The 18,049-nt window shown below is 35.0% G+C and overlaps 1 protein-coding gene across 12 annotated transcripts in view; it reads right to left on the bottom strand.

Annotated features, from left to right (window-relative positions):
* The window catches only part of MBD5 (methyl-CpG binding domain protein 5), a 383,463-nt gene that overhangs the window by 236,784 nt on the left and 128,630 nt on the right, over positions 1-18,049 (bottom strand). For all 12 annotated transcript variants that reach the window (XR_002780142.1, XR_002780140.1, XR_002780157.1 and 9 more), the window contains exon 2: positions 7,128-7,221. The gene's annotated coding sequence lies outside the window, so the exon portion shown is untranslated. The remainder of the gene's footprint in view (positions 1-7,127; positions 7,222-18,049) is intronic.

Genomic DNA, 18,049 nt, shown 5'->3' on the forward strand with positions numbered 1-18,049 from the left:
ACCTTTATATCTGTAGTGTCTAATGCATTGCTAAATCCAATGGATATTTCATTTCAGATGTGGATATTTCCAGAGCTAAATGATATATATTTTATGATGCATTCAATGTTTTAAGTCCTTGAATATGTATATGATTTGTTTTAAAGTGTTTTTCTAATTACGTCACCAATGTCAGTTCTTGGTATGTTTCTATTGACTATCTTTTCTTGGTTTGGGGACAGATGTTCCTAACACCGTCATGGTTTCATCAAGTATCTGGATTTAGTTGTCTTCCCATCTGGTTCTGTATTTCTAGTCTAAATTTGGATAAAAACTCATAGGAAAAACAAGGTGATTGACTTTTCCCAAACCTCAACAGCAAAATAATCTGTTATTTAATAATCACAAGCCTTTATTTTAATTTGAGCCCTTTCTTCACTGTATGAGTTTTTCTTCACTTGTCTGAGGGTAATTTTATTTTCGTAATGTTCAGATCCCTATAAAGTGTTTCCTCCATGATACTGCAAGCTTGTTGACAAAGTACATGAAAAAATTGTGACCATTTCCATTTTGTTTTCTTCTACTTTATCCTGTTACTTTTGCTATACTACTAAACTGAAAGTAAACCAATGATCTAACTACTAGCTGTAATCACCCTTTCCCATTCCTAATATTCTATGTGCCAAATGCATGATGATACATGACCAAGTAGGCAAAATACCCCATTCATAAGGATAGTTAGAGACAAGGAAGTAAATAGCCTAATAGTACTTTATAATAGAGATATAAAAATAATGCTAAATATCCACATATAAGAACCATATATGCAAGCACAGAAAGGTCAAGTAAGCCTTCTAAATAAACAGAATCATCACTGTGATGTGCACTATTCCTTAAATCTCTAAGAGAGAACTGTCTGTTCTTGTGGATAAATTTGTTTCTTTATTTGATAAGGCGATGAAAATCATGTAAGCCAAAACTTTTCCCTTTTTTTCTTGATTTCAAACTTTCAGACAAAACTAAAGTGAACAAATAGAGACAAAAAATAGAAAGCAAATGCTTGACACATCCATCTCCCTGCACTTTAGCCGACTGCTTCCAATTTATTAAAATACATATTTGTTCATTCACTTATTTGGAATATAATATAGAAGCAATACATGCTTATTGTAGAAATTTAGGAAAGTACAAAAAAGGACAGCAAAAATAAATTCACTCATAATGTTATACTAAAAGATAATCTCTTACATTTTGGTGCATCTGTATATAGACATTCACTTTTTTATAAACAAAAATGTATAATGCATTATCTCAGAATAGTTAATTCTATGAATATACATTTATTTAACTCCTATTGTTGGACAATTACATTGTTTTCAAACATCATGACAAAATAATTCTTTATAATACACTTAGAAGGAATTTCTAGAAATGTGACCTCTGGGTCAAGGGGCACACATATATGTAAAGCTTTAGTGAGAGTTTCTTCCAGAATGATAATGCCGAAATGCTGGACTAGTACAATTGCTGCGTCCCTCTCCAAGGATCAAGTCTAGTAGAAATTATAGGGAAGAAAAGCCAAGAAATAAGAAAACTTGAAAACTCCTAGGGACAGCAGGGTTGTGGAGAGGACTGTTTTGAATTGATGAATGCCCTTGGAACCTGGGGGTTCTAGGGCAAGAGGCAGCCTTTAGGCTGTGGGAAGACAAAACAGAAAATAAACTACTGTAGTTCTGCTTTTCTGCTTTGGATTCTTCCCTGTCATTGCCTTGAGAAGAAAACTGACCCCCCATCTGCAGGAACTCAGAGTGCTGTACAAATATTCTCAAGAGTAAACAGGGTACTTAAAAGAGCTGAGAAAATCAGGTGAGTACTAACTAACCTTGGACAGTTAGTTTCCTGCCCTTCTCTACCAAGTAAGAGCTGGTAAATTACAATCACCAGCTTTGGATGTTGCTTCTCCATGATGAGATGAGGGAGTGAGAGGAGATAGTGAAGCAGATTTGAGGTATCATTTTGTTGATTTGATAAATTACCAACTGTGATTTCTCAGGTGGACTGGGGCTTTTCTACTTCCCCGCTTTTCTCTGAGCTCACTGAGAATAACATGAACTGGGTGCTAGTATCTCCTCATATGTAATGCCACACAGAATAGCCAAAACACCCCAGGGAAAATGATCTTACAGGTCAAAATATGAAGACATTTTAAAGACCACAACTATTTCCAAAGAAAAATAACAGATTGGCATGCAGATTCTAAGAAAAGCAAAAATGTTATATCTGATGGCCCAAGAATTTAAAATTAGTCTAATAAACATACTAAAAGAGATAAGGGAACTATTAGTGATATGTAATACAAACAAGAAAACAAAGGAGCAAGCATTTATATAAAGTATGAAAAATCTAATACTTGACACATAGAGATTGAATAAATAGTAGAATTAATATGAGGAATAAATTAATGAATTTTAAGACCAGTTTGAGGAAATCTTCAAGACTAAGGAAAAGACAAGAAAAGAGAAAATATAAAAGACAGGCTAAGGAATTACCAATGTTAGTATTTGAATAACAGGAACACAGAGAAAAATAAAAATATGAAGAAGAATATATTTGAAGAAATGATGGTGATAACAGAACAAAAGGACCATGGATTTTCAAAGTATCAAAAATTCAAAATCTAGAGTTTTATATACAGCTATGCAGTCTTTCAAATATGAGGATATAATAATGCTTTTAAGCATTGGAGGCCTCAGAAAACAGGTGTTGAAGAAATAATCAAATAGAGGAAAACATTCAGAAAATGTTTAAAAGATGTATAAAGAAATGCTGATCAAATATCTTTACCATGTTTGTTGTCTTTAAAAATAGCTAACAGCAAAGAAAAAAATTTGACTACAATATTTTAGAATTTAAAGTAGATAACAGCAACATGATAGAGCTGGGTAAAGTGAGGGAAATGAAGGGATGTCAGATTGTACATGAATCTTTTTAGGAGAGATACATAAATACTGCATTTTTTTTTTTTTAAATAAGAAAGGATTAAAAAGAAATGAAGATACACAAAGTGTGTGAGAAAAACTGAAGGTAGTAGAAACTCAGTCAAATGTATCAAAAATTACAATAAGTATAATATGTTTATTGACAATTTTTTTCTTGCTAATGGGTCTATAAACTTTCTACTTATAAATTCTATTCCTTTTTCTTTTTGTTAAGTGGAAATACTTTAAATTTTCTTCTGCTAACATTTGGTTACTATAAAGTTTCAAACTCTCGGGATTAAAGTAAAAATCTTCCAGAGTTAATTACAATTTGGTATGACTGTAAGGATGTTAGACCAGATGATTGCTCATTTTTTCTCCAACGCATACCTTCCCTGAACATAATACTTTCCTCATTCTTTTGTTGAAATATTTACCTTTCATATAATCTTGACACATGTAACCAGAAATATGGCAACAGTTTTAAGAGATATAAAGAAGTCAATTCAGGACATTATTAACCCAGGTTTCTGGCATTATAGGAAAGTAGAAAATCTTTGGAGTACAAGATTAATGTGGCAGTGAGAGTTTAAGTGAAGCAATATTGGGCAGACCAGAGCCCACTGGTCAGAGTTAGGGCATTGAATCTCTGGTTGGTTCAAAATGTGGGGTGAGTAATACATGGCTAAGTTACATGTGGACACTGAGATTGTCTAAGTGTTTCCTGACTCAAAGGAAACTGGGTCTGGGCTACACTGCCGGTGGGAAGACCATGAGCTGTCATTTGTACCCATGGGAGGGGGACTGGAAGAAACTGAGTAAAAATCCTGAATAGACTATAAAGCATTAAAGACATAAATAGCTTTCAAAGAAATCTCATAAAAATCCTCAAAATTAGATCGTTTTATATAAATTTTAACAAACATTTAAGAAACAATAAATTCATACCTTATTCAAGTTGTTCTAGAAAATAGAAAAAGACTAAAAGCTGCCCATCTCATTTTTATAAAGCTAGTATAATCTTAAATGTAAAATTAGATGAGAAAATAAAAATTATCACACATTTCACTTAAAAATGTAGATTCTAAAATCCTAAATATTTGCTAACCAAATACAATAATGTATTAAAAATAATACACTACAATCAAGTGGTATATAAACTAGGAATGTAGGGGTGGTTAACATGAGAAATTCTAACTATATAATTCACAACATTAATATACCACGAGATAGATATCATATGATTATTTTAACAGATGCATAAAAACATTTTATGGGGTTCAATACCTATTTATAAGAATGCAGAGCAAGCTAGAAACAGAAGAACATTTCTTAATTTGGTAAAGGTTATACATTAACATCTTCAACAAATGTTATACTTAAGTGAGAAACTAGATGCATTCTAAGACTGGGCATAAATGAGGATGCCCACTGTCACTACTACTGTTTAACATAGTTCCAGAGAAACTGACCAAAGATACGAAAAAGAAGAAAGAAGTAAAAGGATGGGAAGGGTAGAAATAAAACTCATTATTTATCATTGAAACATGATCATTTATCCAGAAAAAAGGACTACCTATTAAGAATAAAAGTTCGGCAATGTTGTTAGAACAAAGATCAAGTTTCAAAACCTCAGTAGCGTTTCTTTGCATCAGCAATATACATCAAGAAAATATCTTAAATGAATATTTAAAATGTTAATATCTACTTAAAGAACATCATGCACAAAATTAAAATGTTGAAATAATGGAAGCAGATAATTTTTAATAACTAAAACTGACAAGAAATGAATATCTAGAATATGCGACAAACTCTTAAAAACATTAATCAAGAGACAGAAACCACATAAAAAATAAATAATGTGAACAAGCAATTTCAGAAGTGGGAAGTCGAAGGCCAACAAAAATAAAAAAGATACTCAAACTCATTAGTGATGAGGAATTCGAATTAAAACACTGACTACAAAACTGTACACGCTAGACTAAAAATATAAAGCTAGATGATGTCAAGGGTTGGCAGTGATGAACAGTTTACTGCTGGCGAAAGTGTGAACGAAAGTATTTATCTGGTAGAGCATCTGGTAGGACTTGGTCAAATTAAATATAAACATATGTCCTACTACCCAGCAGTTCTGAAACTGGGTATATATCCCAAAGAAATCCTAACAAAGTTCCATAAAGGACAAGCATGAGGACATTCATCATGGCATTGTTTGTTGTGACAGGAAATTGGAAGCAATTCGGGTGGCAATTAGAGGAAAATATGGATAGTTAAAACATGGCAGCTATAAACCATGGAATATAATGTAGCAGTTAATGCAAAAAGACAATATATACAAATGATAAAAACATAAGGTTAAATAAAATAATATAGTAAGAAACAGAATGAGATACATAGCACAGTTCCATTTATGCACATTAAAATTTCATGTACATAAATGAGCAAGGGGCAGGGTTGAAATATAGTTGAGACAAGCTCAACCATGAGATAACTGCTGGAGCTGAGAGATAGGCACAGGGAGATTCAAAATACTATTCTCCCTTTTCTTTTTTATTTATTTGAAAATTTTCCTTTAGTATATTTAAAAAATACATACATATATATACATATATATACACATTTAAAAAATACAAAAATATATACATACACACACACACATACATACACACAAAAGAATAGTCATCTTACCAAACTACAAACAAAAAAGAACAGTGCAGTAGATATTATTTTAGACTATCATATTAGAATGGTTTCTTGTGGGTCGAGGTCAGGAGAATGGGAGTGGAAATGACAATAAAGAAAAATATATAAACAAATAAAATAAGCACTTTGCATGGGCCAGTGATAACAGTGTGCCATAAACTGAAGAGTATGATTTACTCTATTCTTTATGCAAAAAGTTCATTAAAAAAATAATTCCTTTTTCTCTTCTTTAATCAGAGGATCTGTTTTAGACTGTGGAGATGAAGGAACTATAAAAATAATTGCCTAATTATTATAATTCAGAAAACAATTGAATAGCTGTTCCAAGTAACCAATTCACCATATATAATAATAGAAATGATTTAAAAAAATAAGTAATATCATTTATATTTTCATGAGAAGTCATTTCTGACAATAATATTCATCACAGAAAACTAGCAAAATCACTAAGCTGCTAACCACAAATTAAGGAGAAAAAAATAGATTCTAAGTACTTACATTCTGAAAGAATAAAGAAAAATAGAACAAAGGGAAAAAATTCCCCTACCAGAGGCTGTAAACTGTTTTATTTGGTTCACACAGTGGCAAAAGTGGATTTTTTCCACAGGCAAAATTTTATTCTAATATTGAGAACTTAGAACTTTTCAAAATCTGTATTTCTGGTTTCTTCTGAAAAAAAAAAAAACAACAACAACAAAAAAAACCCCCAAAAAAACATGGTATATGATTTTACTGGTCTCTTATTCCCACTTAAAAAGGATTCTAGAGATGAACAAGTGTCCCATATATAGGTCACATACTCTCTAAGGTTCCATTGTACCCACCTGACACACACATTATTTTTTGCACTTTGTATCCCTCCTACCTCACTCAAAATTTTACCAAAATGTATTCGAAAAATTCACTTAGTAATGTAAGCACCTAATCAATCACTGAAGGCATGAACAGAACATGGTAAGTGAAAGGATATGGTAGGTCAAGACAAATCTTTAGGGACTCAAGAAATAGTGAAGAGGTTTGGTAGTCAGAGATAATACTATGAGTATTATCAGTGGTTTTTGGAGTCGTTAAAGAACAAGTTCCTAACATGGTTACAAAACTGATTAATGAATTCATTAAAAAGAAAGTGTAGTGGATAGTAGTTTTTGTTTATTTTTTCAAATTAATCTCTACTGAGTTGTGCTCACAGTTTTGATGAAAGCTACTTCATGTCTCCATTCTTCTTAATTGGTTTGCACTCTTTCATAATATATCAATTTTATCAACTGCCTGTTGTACATGAAATCTGATACTTCCTGTCAAGATGGTGTTAGGGCATAAAAATTTGTGTCTGAATGTGAATAAATGTGGTGGTGAGGTCACTTAGGGTCAGTGATAAAAAGTAAGCAAGTTTAGCAAGTCTAATTACAATATAGCAACTGTAACCATTTAAATGAGATTACTTATGAGGCTACAGTTATTACTTACCTTGAGTTTCTATCTTTTAAATACCTTGTCTGTAAACCATATTACCTTCAACATCTACCTCCCACATGCAGAAACTGATATCTTCAATAAGCATCTAAAAGAGAAACAAGAAAATATCATAAATTTGATGTTATAAATAGTTTCATTTATTTTAAATATAAAAGCAGATCTTGAAATTATTCTTTATGACTTTAATAAGTTTGGGTGAAGGGAGGTGTATATCACAGGACATGTTTCATGTAAATAAATGTAATAATAATGAGATTTTTGCTATAGAAGAATCAGAAAGTTCTGTGGAACATATATTTTGATCCATGTCATAAGGTTTAGCACTTTCTATAGTACTAATTTTCTATGACTACTTAGTTTCTATGAACATTTTTAAGAAATATAATTTAAAGCACATTGAGTCTGATGTCCTACGTACATATACCCTCACTCTAGAAAGTAATTTCCATGTTCAAAACAGATAATTAAAAAAATGTTCTTGATTACATTTGAGTTACCTATAAAAGCCCAAATCATAGAAATCAATTAAACATTCTCTCCTCATGAAAAGATCAAAATTTTATTCCCCTTATCACTTAAACTGCCCAGTCAGTACTTTACACCAACCTAGTGAAATTTAGCAGAGGTCTTTAGGGAGAAATTCTCTCTCATAAACAATTGGGATTATCCAGCGAAAATGTTCTTTGTGGAAAGAACTTGATTCTGATTTCCTTTGGTTTTTTAAATCGGCCAGAGACAAGCCATTAGGGAAACAAGATTTTGATGTTACAGCGTCATACCTTTAGTTATGTGGTTTTGAGTACTATGGATTCCCAAGCCAAACATCAATAATTTTTGGATTAGCAACATCATTGTTCTTTTTGGTCATTAGTATAGATCTCTATTTCTCAATTACAGCTGCACAGTAAAAACACTTGGAACTCTTTTGAATAATAAGACTCAGTCTAATCCTTAGATATTTTGATTTTATTGGTATAATGTGGGGCCAGGGCCTAGGCATTTTTTAAAAAGCATTAAGGAAAGATATCTGCTCTTCAGGTAAGAAACAGTCTCGCTCCAACAGTTTCTACAGATTAACTAATAAGATAATAAATTTAAAAAAATATATGGTCTATAGAGATCTATGAAAACTACTGAGATACTTGCTGATCTGACTTCAAAGCTTCTATGACACACAGAAACACACACAAACCTACCATAACAACTATGTAACATCTTCGATTATATGAATCTAAGCATGATATAAATAAATGGTGGTTGTAATGAATCACAAACTATAATGCACTTCAGGATCAAAGGTATACTATTTTAAAATATAAATTCCCGGGTAATAAACCCAGAGATTTTGACTCAGAAAATCTAGGCTAAGGTTACAATTTCTCTACTTTTTAAATCACATCTCTGGTGATTATAATGCAAAGGTCTACAGTCCTTGCAAAACAGTGCTCTAAGTATTCATGAACACTGACTACTAATCGACCTTTATTATTAGCATTTATAAAAATACTTCTTGAGTTTTATTCTAAGATTATATTTCTTATATTAAAAGGTAATCTTGAGACTCACTGGGTAAGAAATAACTTTAAACATAGAGTACATAGGACTTCAGCAATAAATCAATGTAGATAAGCTAAACTAATGTTTATGGATTATCTGTTTTATAAGCTTTGCTATCTTCCTAACTGTGCAGGTAATCAATAAAATATTTGTGGCAAAAGACAAATCTAGGTTATATTCTACAATGAAAATTTAACATAGAATCTCATATATAACTAGAAGCATGCCTTCAATGTCTCAGATTAAAAATTTTTTGTCTCTAAATTAGTGTGTGGGGGGAAGCTCTTCTAGCATCATTTGCTCTGTTTAAATACAAAGCAAAGAAAGAAAAGAAAAGAAAAAAGAAAGGGAAGGGAAGGGAAGGGAAGGGAAGGGAAAGGAAGGGAAGGGAAAGGAAAAAGGAAAGGAAAGGAGAGCAAGCCAGCCAATATTTTTAAAGTCTCTAATAATTTTCCTCAAGAATATACATGCACCAACACAACTTATCAAAATTAACATAAAATAGGTTAATATTTTAGTTTTGAAAATTCTTATAAATAGGCCCAGAAATACTTCACAATAAAAATAATATATTCATACACATATACTCTTCAGGTTCTTTCTGAATAATGAAAAGTCTAATAAATAGAGGTAAATATCCAAGTTTCTGCTATAAATAATGATGGTGATGTCAATACTACTAAAACTTTAAAGACAACTGTACTTATTTTCTCATACCTACTAGTTTGGAAATGCTCCCAATGAAGTATTCTTTCTACATGCTGTACGTCTGCCTCTGGTTTTGCAGCTATGAAATGAAGCCCCAGTGTCTTTCAGCAAGACTCTTGATTTTCTACTATCTGTCCCAACAGCTGCCTTTTGCTCTTTGTCTTTCATCTTTGAGTCAACCAAAACTTGGCTCAAATACTGCTTCGTACTTGAAGGAAATTTCTATCATTCTGACACTAAAGACTTTCTTTTCTGACTTCTTACACTCATTAGTACAAATTACTTAGCTAATTAATCAGGTACTCACTTTTGGTCCCTTATTTCTATCTTTTATTATTATTTAAAATTTGGCATGTTTGTTTTATTTCCTCAACTAGATTATAATTTCCCAGTCTTAGCCTGAAAGCATTTAATAAATATGTGATGATTTTATTTGTTGGTCTTTCTAGTAATTGAGTATTATATTTCATAGTCACTGGTTGAGGCACCTAACTTCTCTCTTTAGTATATTTTATTACTAAATAAATACTGTCCTAAATTCTGTCCACCAAATTAAGTGTTGTCTTCAGCCCTCTTGCAAGTTGGCCAGATGATGTGGCTTCAGTAAAAACACCTATTTTTTAAGCATTTTATTTTATTTTATTATTAATTTCAAACTATTTTTAAGTCCAAAGCAACTGAAGTTTTCTCCTTGAAAGTTGATAATAAGCAGCTATTCAAGGTATTAACAGTAAATGACATATTTTCATTACAGAAAGAAAAGGAAGCAATCCCTTTTTCTCACATTTCCCCTCTACCAGCATTCTCTAAAAATGTCCATTTGATCTGGACAGGTTATCTCTTCAGCTATAAAAAAATAATCAATTTGGGGACGGTAGCTGGGGTAGGAAGATGGCGGACTAGGTAAAAGCAGGATTCGTCTCCTCCCAGGTACACATTGAAATTACAACCAAATATAAAATAATCACGTGGAAAATCACCTGAAGTCCAGCTTACTGTAACACCTACAGTCTAATAATATAAAGAAGCCACATGGAAGCCAGTAGGAGGGGCAAAGTCATGAACTGGGCTGGGCCTGCACCCGTGGATGGTGGAGGATCGCTGGGAGGGAAAGCGAGGCTGCAGAGGCTCTCCTGGAGAGAGGGGGGTCTTGGTCTCATTTGAGGGCTTCCAAGCTCAGGGAAGAGGAGATTCCAATAACTCTGACTGTAAAAACCAGAGGAGATTCCGACTGTCTGGGTGAGACAGACGGAGACTGAAACTCTAGACATCCCTTTGAAGGACCCACTGCACAGGCTTTCTGACTTGCAGACACTCACCTGGGACACCAGAGGTGGCTCAGAGGCTTGTGTGAGATCCATACCGAAAAAGTCTGCTAATATTACCTGGTGCCAGAACAAGGGCTGGAAGGGCGGCCACCATTGTGCCTTAGTCCAGCCCCCCTACCTGGTAATCTACAGACTAAGCCACCTTGATAGTGCAGACCCCTCCTATAGGGCAATTAGGAAGGGCTGGGCTGAGTGGATTAACGTACCCCACCCAATCTGCAGATCCCCAGGCCCTTTTGTTGCTGGATGGCTGCAACTCCCTGTGCAATTTCAGGGCCAGGCATTTCCAGCTGGCAGCCAGCACTGTGAGATGCATTCTGAGATAAGGTCAGCCAGATCACTGCTGCCAACACGAACTTGGGGGGATCCCAGGGATCTGTGGGGCAGTCCTAGGCAGCAGCTGGTCTTGCTATGATCTGGGACTTCTGTGGGAATGCATAATAGGTTACCAAAGTTGCAGCAACACTGAGACTATATTGATCTGACTGCCACTGTCTCTCTGAGACACCGTCCCACCCTACCTACAAATTGTCCCAGGTGGTCACACCCCTGCCCCACCTGCCCCCACCACCATCTCCCAATCCATACAGGCAACAAACTTTGGTTAGCACAGGGAGGGCACTGCAAAGAAATCAGTTGCAGGTAGACCTCTGCTGCCTCCAAGAGTTGCAACAGTGCTTCCAGGGATTGCAGGGGTCTGTGGGACCACTTCAGAGGGCAGTTGGTCTCACTGTGATCTGTGACTACAGCGGGAATGCCCAGGCACAGAAGTTACAGCAAAACTGAGGCGGTATTGGCTTGATGGATCTTGTCTCCCTGAGATCCCGCTTCACCCAAGCCACAAAGTGCCTGCAGCCCATTGACAGACAGCCTTCTCTACCCTGCTTGGCTCGGGGGTTATGCAGTCTGGGCAAGCAATAGCCCTTGGCTAGCGCAAGGGGCGCATTTCGGGGAAAATAGTGTGGGCAGACCACTGCTGCGTGTACAAGCTGCAATATCCTTTGAGAGGATTGCAGGAGTCTATACTGGCCTGATGGCCTTTGACTCCCTGAGTTCCTGCTCTATCCAATACACAAAGTGCCCATTGCATGTCGATAGGAAGCTGCCCCTGCCCTGGGGTGGAGCATTCAGGCCCAAGCTGGGCAGCAGCTGACCTTGCTACAATTGGAAACCTGTACAGGAGTCACAGAGTAAAATGTAAAATGACACTGCGGTGGCAAGGGAAATTTACTAAATAGATCCAGGAGACTCCCGGGGTCCTGCACCGCACAACATGCATATCACCCAGAGGCTCTTCCAGTTTCACAGACTTATAGGCACCTGACAAACAGTGTCAAACCTGGAGGAGCACTAGTCCTTCTGCCACACTGCCTTAGGTCAGGCACGGGGGATAACCGGACCACAGCCTACAGCACTGTCTCTTCCTCTTACCTATAGATCCAGCATAGGCAACAACCTTCTGTGAATCGCTTTGTAGTTCCCACTGGGTAGCTCTGAGAAATCAAAGGCAGCGGTTGACCTAGGCCTACTGGGGACCCCTCCCAAGGGGCCACAAAACCAACGCATCCGGAGGTTGGTACCAGACCACAACAGAGCAACTCCCGACTGGCTCCATTAGTGGTACACACAAAGGGTGGTTGCAACAAGTACACAAGCCTGCTAGGGCAAATCCCACTCAGTGGAGTCAGCCCCCACACAGCAATTCTTTCTCTGTAGGTGCAGCCAATTCCCACAATTAGTCAGTGTGAGCGTTAATCTCATCCTCTGATCTACTAACAACAATAAAGGCTTGGCCACAATAGAAGATCACACACAACCCACACAAAGATCACATCTAGAGCACTGGCATAGGGGATCAGGGAGAGTGCGCCATTGGGCAATGCAGGACACTTTCCACATTAGGCCATCTGGCCAAAGCTGAGAGATGAAGCAAATATTCCTGACACATAGAAAACCATAAAAAAGAACCAGACAAAAATGAAGAATAAAATAACTGGAATGAAGAATACACTAGAAGGATTCAACAGATTGGTCAAAGCAGAAGATCGAATCAGTGAACTGGAAGACAAGGTAGCAGAATACACCCAATCAGAACAACAAAAAGAAAAAAGAATTTTAAAAAATGAGGATAGTTTAAGAGACTTCTGGGACAACATGAAGTGTAACAATATCTGGATCATAGGAGTCCCTGAAGGGGAAGAGAGAGAGCAAGGGATTGAGAATCTATTTGAAGTAATAATGACAGAAAACTTCCCTAACCTGACAAAGAAATTAGACATACAAGTTCAAGAAGCACAGAATCCCAAACAAGAGGAATTCAAACAGACCTACACCAAGACATCATAATTAAAAGGTAAAAGACAAAGAGAGAATCTTAAAAGCAGCAAGAGAAAGGCAGCTAATTACCTACAAGGGTACCCCTATAAGAATGTCTGCTGATTTTTCAATAGAAAGTTTGCAGGCCAGAAGGGATTGGCAAGAAATATTCAAAGGTATGAAAAATAAGAATCTACAACCATGAATACTCTATCCAGCAAGGCTTTCGATTAAAATGGAAGGTGAGATAAAGAGCTTCCCAGAAAGGAGAAAACTTAAAGAATTCATCACCAACAGGCCACTATTACAAGAAATGTTAAAGGGACTTCTGTAAAAAGAGAAGGGGTAAAAAAGAAAATAGAAATAACAAATACGAATAATAAAATGGCAGCAAGTATGTACCTATCAGTAATCACTTTAAAAGTAAATGGATTAAATGCTCTAATCAAAAGACACTGGGTAGAGGAATGGATAAGAAAACAACACCCATGCATATACTGTCTACAAAAGACCCACTTCAGATCAAATGGCACTTACAGACTGAAAGTAAAGGGATGGAAAAAGATATTTCATGCAAATGAAAATGAAAAAAAAGTGAGAATAGTGATACTTATACCTAATAAAATAGATTTTAAAACAAAGGCTATATAAGAGACAAAAAAAGAGCATTACATAATGATAGAGGGATCGATAAATCAAGGGGACATAACCGTTGTAAACATATACGCACCCAACATAGGAGCACCTACACCCATAAAGCAATTATTGAATGATAGAACGGGAGAGATCAATAGTAACACACTCACAGTAGGAGACTTTAATACCCCATTGACACCAATGGACAGATCTTCCAGGCAAAGAATCAACAAGGAAACAATGAGCCTAAAAGACACAATAGACCAATTGGATTTAATAGATATTTTCAGGGCATTTTACCCCAACGCAGCAAAATATACATTCTTCTCAAGTGCACATGGAACATTTTCAAGGATAGACCACATGTTAGGACACAAAACAAGTCTCAATAAACTTAAGAAGACTGAAATCATATCAACCATCTTCTCTGATCACAATGGTATGAAACTAGAAATCAACTACAAGAAAAAAACTGGAAAAATACACAAACACATGGAGGCTAAATAACATACTACTAAACAATGAATGGGTTATCAATGAGATCAAGGAAGGAATTGAAAGATTCCTAGAGACAAATGAAAATGAATGAAAACACAACAACTCAAAATCTATGGGACACAGTGAAAAAAAGTCCTAAGACGGAAATTCGTAGCAATACAGGCCTACCTCAAGAAATAAGAGAAAGCTAAAATAAACAAACTAACCTTAAGAGAACTTAAAAGAACTAGAAAAAGAACAGCAAACAAAGCCCAAAGTGAATAGAAGGAAGGAAATAATAAAGATCAGAGCAGAAATAAATGAAATAGAGTCTAGGAGAACAATACAAAAGATTAATGAAACCAAGAGGTGGTTCTTCGAAAGGATAAAAAAAATTGACAGACCTTTAGCTGGACTTGTCAAGGAAAAAAGAGAGAGGACTCAAATAAATAAAATCAGATGAAAGAGGAGAAATAACTATGGACTCCACAGAAATACAATGGATCATAGGAAAATACTATGAGCAATTACATGCCAGCAAATTGGACAATCTGGAAGAAATGGACACATTCCTAGAAACATAACAATCTCCCAAGACTAAGTCAAAAAGAAACAGACTGATTATTACCAATGAAACAGAACTGATAATCAAAAACCTCCACAAAAACAAAAGTCCTGGACTAGATGGCTTCATTGGTGAATTTTACCAAACATTCAAAGTAGAATTAACACCAATTCTTCTCAAACTATTCCAAACAATTCAAGAGGAAATGCTCCCTAACTCCTTTTATGAGGCTACCATTACCTTGATTACAAAACCAGACAAAGACATTGCAAAAAAAGAAAACTATAGGCCAATGAACATTGATACAAAAATCCTCAACAAAATATTAACAAACCGAATTCAGCAATACATTAAAAATATCATACACCATGATCAAATTGGATTTATTCCTGGGATGCAAGGTTGGTACAATATCCACAAATCTAGTAATGTGATACACCACATTAAAAAACCAAAAGATAAAAACCATATAATCATATTAATAGATGCAGAAAAAGCGTTCAATAAAATCCGGCATCCATTTATGATAACTCTCAGCAAAGTGGGAACAGAGGGAACATACCTCAACATAATAAAGGTCAGATATAGCAAACCTACAGCTAACATCATACTCAATGGGGAAAGGCTCTAAGCATTTCCCTTAAGATCAGGAACAAGATAAGGATGTCCACTTTCACCACTCCTCTTCAACATTGTATTGGAAGTCTTAGCCACAGCAATAAGACAAGAAAAGGAAATAAAAGGCATCTGAATTAGAAAAGAAGAAGTAAATTTTTAATTTTTTGCCAATGACATGATACTATATATAAAGAACCCTAAGGATTCTACCAAAAAACCGTTAGAACTGATCAATGAATTCAGTAAAGTAGCAGGTTACAAAATAAATATTCAGAAGTCAGTGGCATTTTTATATACCAATGATGAACTTTCATAAAGAGAAATTAAGAAAACAATCCCATTTACGATTGCGTGAAAAACTATATAATACCTGGGAATCGAATTAACCAAGGAGGTAAAAGGTATATTCGCAGAAAATTATGTCACTGAAAAAAGAAATTGAAGAAGATACAAATCAATAGAAGCATATACCGTGCTCATAGGTAGGAAGAATCAACATCATTAAAATGGCCATACTACCTAAACAATCAATAGATTCAATGAAATCCCTATCAAAATACTAATGGCATTTTTGAGAGCTAGAACAAATTATCCTAAAATTTATGTGGAACCATAAAAGACTTGGAATAGCTGCGGCAATCTTGAAAAAGAAGAACAAAATTGGAGGTATCACACTACCTGATATCAAACCATACTACAAGGCTACAGTAATCAAAACAGATACATTGATCAAGGAAACAGAATAGAGAGCCCAGAAATTAATCTACACCTATACGTTCACTTAATATATGACAAAGGAGGTAAGAATATACAATGGGATAAAGACAGTCTCTTCAATAAATAGTGTTGAGAAAATTGGACAGATACATGCAAAAATAAATAAATAAATAAATAAATAAATAAACTGGACTATCTTCTTAGACCGTATAAAAGAATAGAGTCAAAATGGATTAAAGACTTAAATGTAAGACCCAAAACCATAAAGCTTCTAGCAGAAAATATAGGCAGTAAAATTTCTGATATTACTAACAGTAATATCTTTTTGGATATATCTCCTCGGGCAAGGGAAACAAAAATAAAAATATACAAATGGTACTACCTCAAACTAAAAAGTTTTTGTACAGCAAAGGAAATCCAACCAACTGATTGGGAGAAGATATTTGCTAATGATATATCTGATAAGAGGTTAATATACAAAATATGTAAAGAACTCATACAACTCAACAACAACAACAAAAGAATACAATTAAAAATAGGCAGAAGACCTGGACAGATACTTCTCCAAACAGGAAATACAGATGGCTAACAGACATATGAAAAGATGCTCGAGGTCACTAATAATCAGAGAAATGCAAATTAAAACCACAATGAGATATCACCTCATACCTGACAGAATGGCTATCATCAATAAATCAAAGAACATGTATTGGTGAGGATGTGGAGAAAAGGGTATCCTCGTACAGTGTTGGTTGGATCGCAAATTTGTACAGCCTCTATGGAAAACAGTCAGGAGGTTTCTCAGAAAATTAAAAATGGATATCCATCTTGTCCCAGCAATTGCAGTTCTGGGTATTTATCCAAAAAACAACCAAAACAATAATTCGTAAAGATCTATGCACCCCAATATTCATGGCAGCACAATTTACAATAGCAAAGATATGGAAGCAACCTAAATGCCCATCAACAGACAATTGGATAAGTAAGTTATGGTTCATATATACAATGAAATATCAGTCATTAAAAAAAATGAAATCCTACCATTTGCAACAACACGGATGGACCTAGAGGTTATTATGCTGAGTGAAATAAGTCAGACAGAGAAAGATAAATACCACATGATTTCACTTATATGCGGAACCTAAGGAACAAAAAGAACAAACTAATCAAAAACAGACTCACAAATATAGTGGATAATTTGGTGATGGACAGAGGGAATGTGGTGTTGGGGGGCTGGGAGAATGGGGTGAAGGGTTAAAGAAGTACAAATTAGTAGCTGATACATGGTCACAGGCATGGGGGGCATGGCATAGGGAATGTAGTTAGCATTAATATATTGTCTAGGTGGAAAACCAGAGGAAAGAAGGAGCAATTAGGGGGATCGTTTTATGAACTATAAATGTCTAACCAATGTACTGTATACTTGAAACTAATTAAAATTTTAAAAATTAAAAAAATATTAATTTGGTTCTGACAGACCACCTTACTTACATCTGTTATTTGGGGGAATACCAATGAGTGATTTTTGTGTACACTAATATGCAAATACCTTAAGAGTTGACTTTGGACACAAAAAATTAAGTATAATATTTTGCCATCATTGTACCAGAACGTGCATATTAACATTTGGCAATAATAAATCCGACTTTAATTTTATTGTCCTGTTGGGCTTGCTGCTGGACAATTAATGAGCTAAAAGGGATGGAACTCAGTAAATGGGCTGGCAGTTCATTTATTATTCTAATTCTACAGAGTCTCTCCCAATCTCAGAAATAAAGTTCTTGAAAACCGCTACAGATTGAGAACTCCTGGTTGAAAAAATGAGTATGTTGTAGAATAAAAAACAGGATTGGGAGATTGACATCATGTGAATAAAGTTTATGGCAACAGGTTTATGTTCAATGAAACAAACAAACAAACAAATAAATAAAAGGAATCATTTCCATTTGTCCTTCCATTCACTAGAACTTTTCAAGGACTTTTGCTGTGGC

The sequence above is a fragment of the Pteropus vampyrus genome, unplaced genomic scaffold (assembly GCF_000151845.1).
Source record: "Pteropus vampyrus isolate Shadow unplaced genomic scaffold, Pvam_2.0 Scaffold2, whole genome shotgun sequence".
NCBI lineage: Eukaryota > Metazoa > Chordata > Mammalia > Chiroptera > Pteropodidae > Pteropus > Pteropus vampyrus.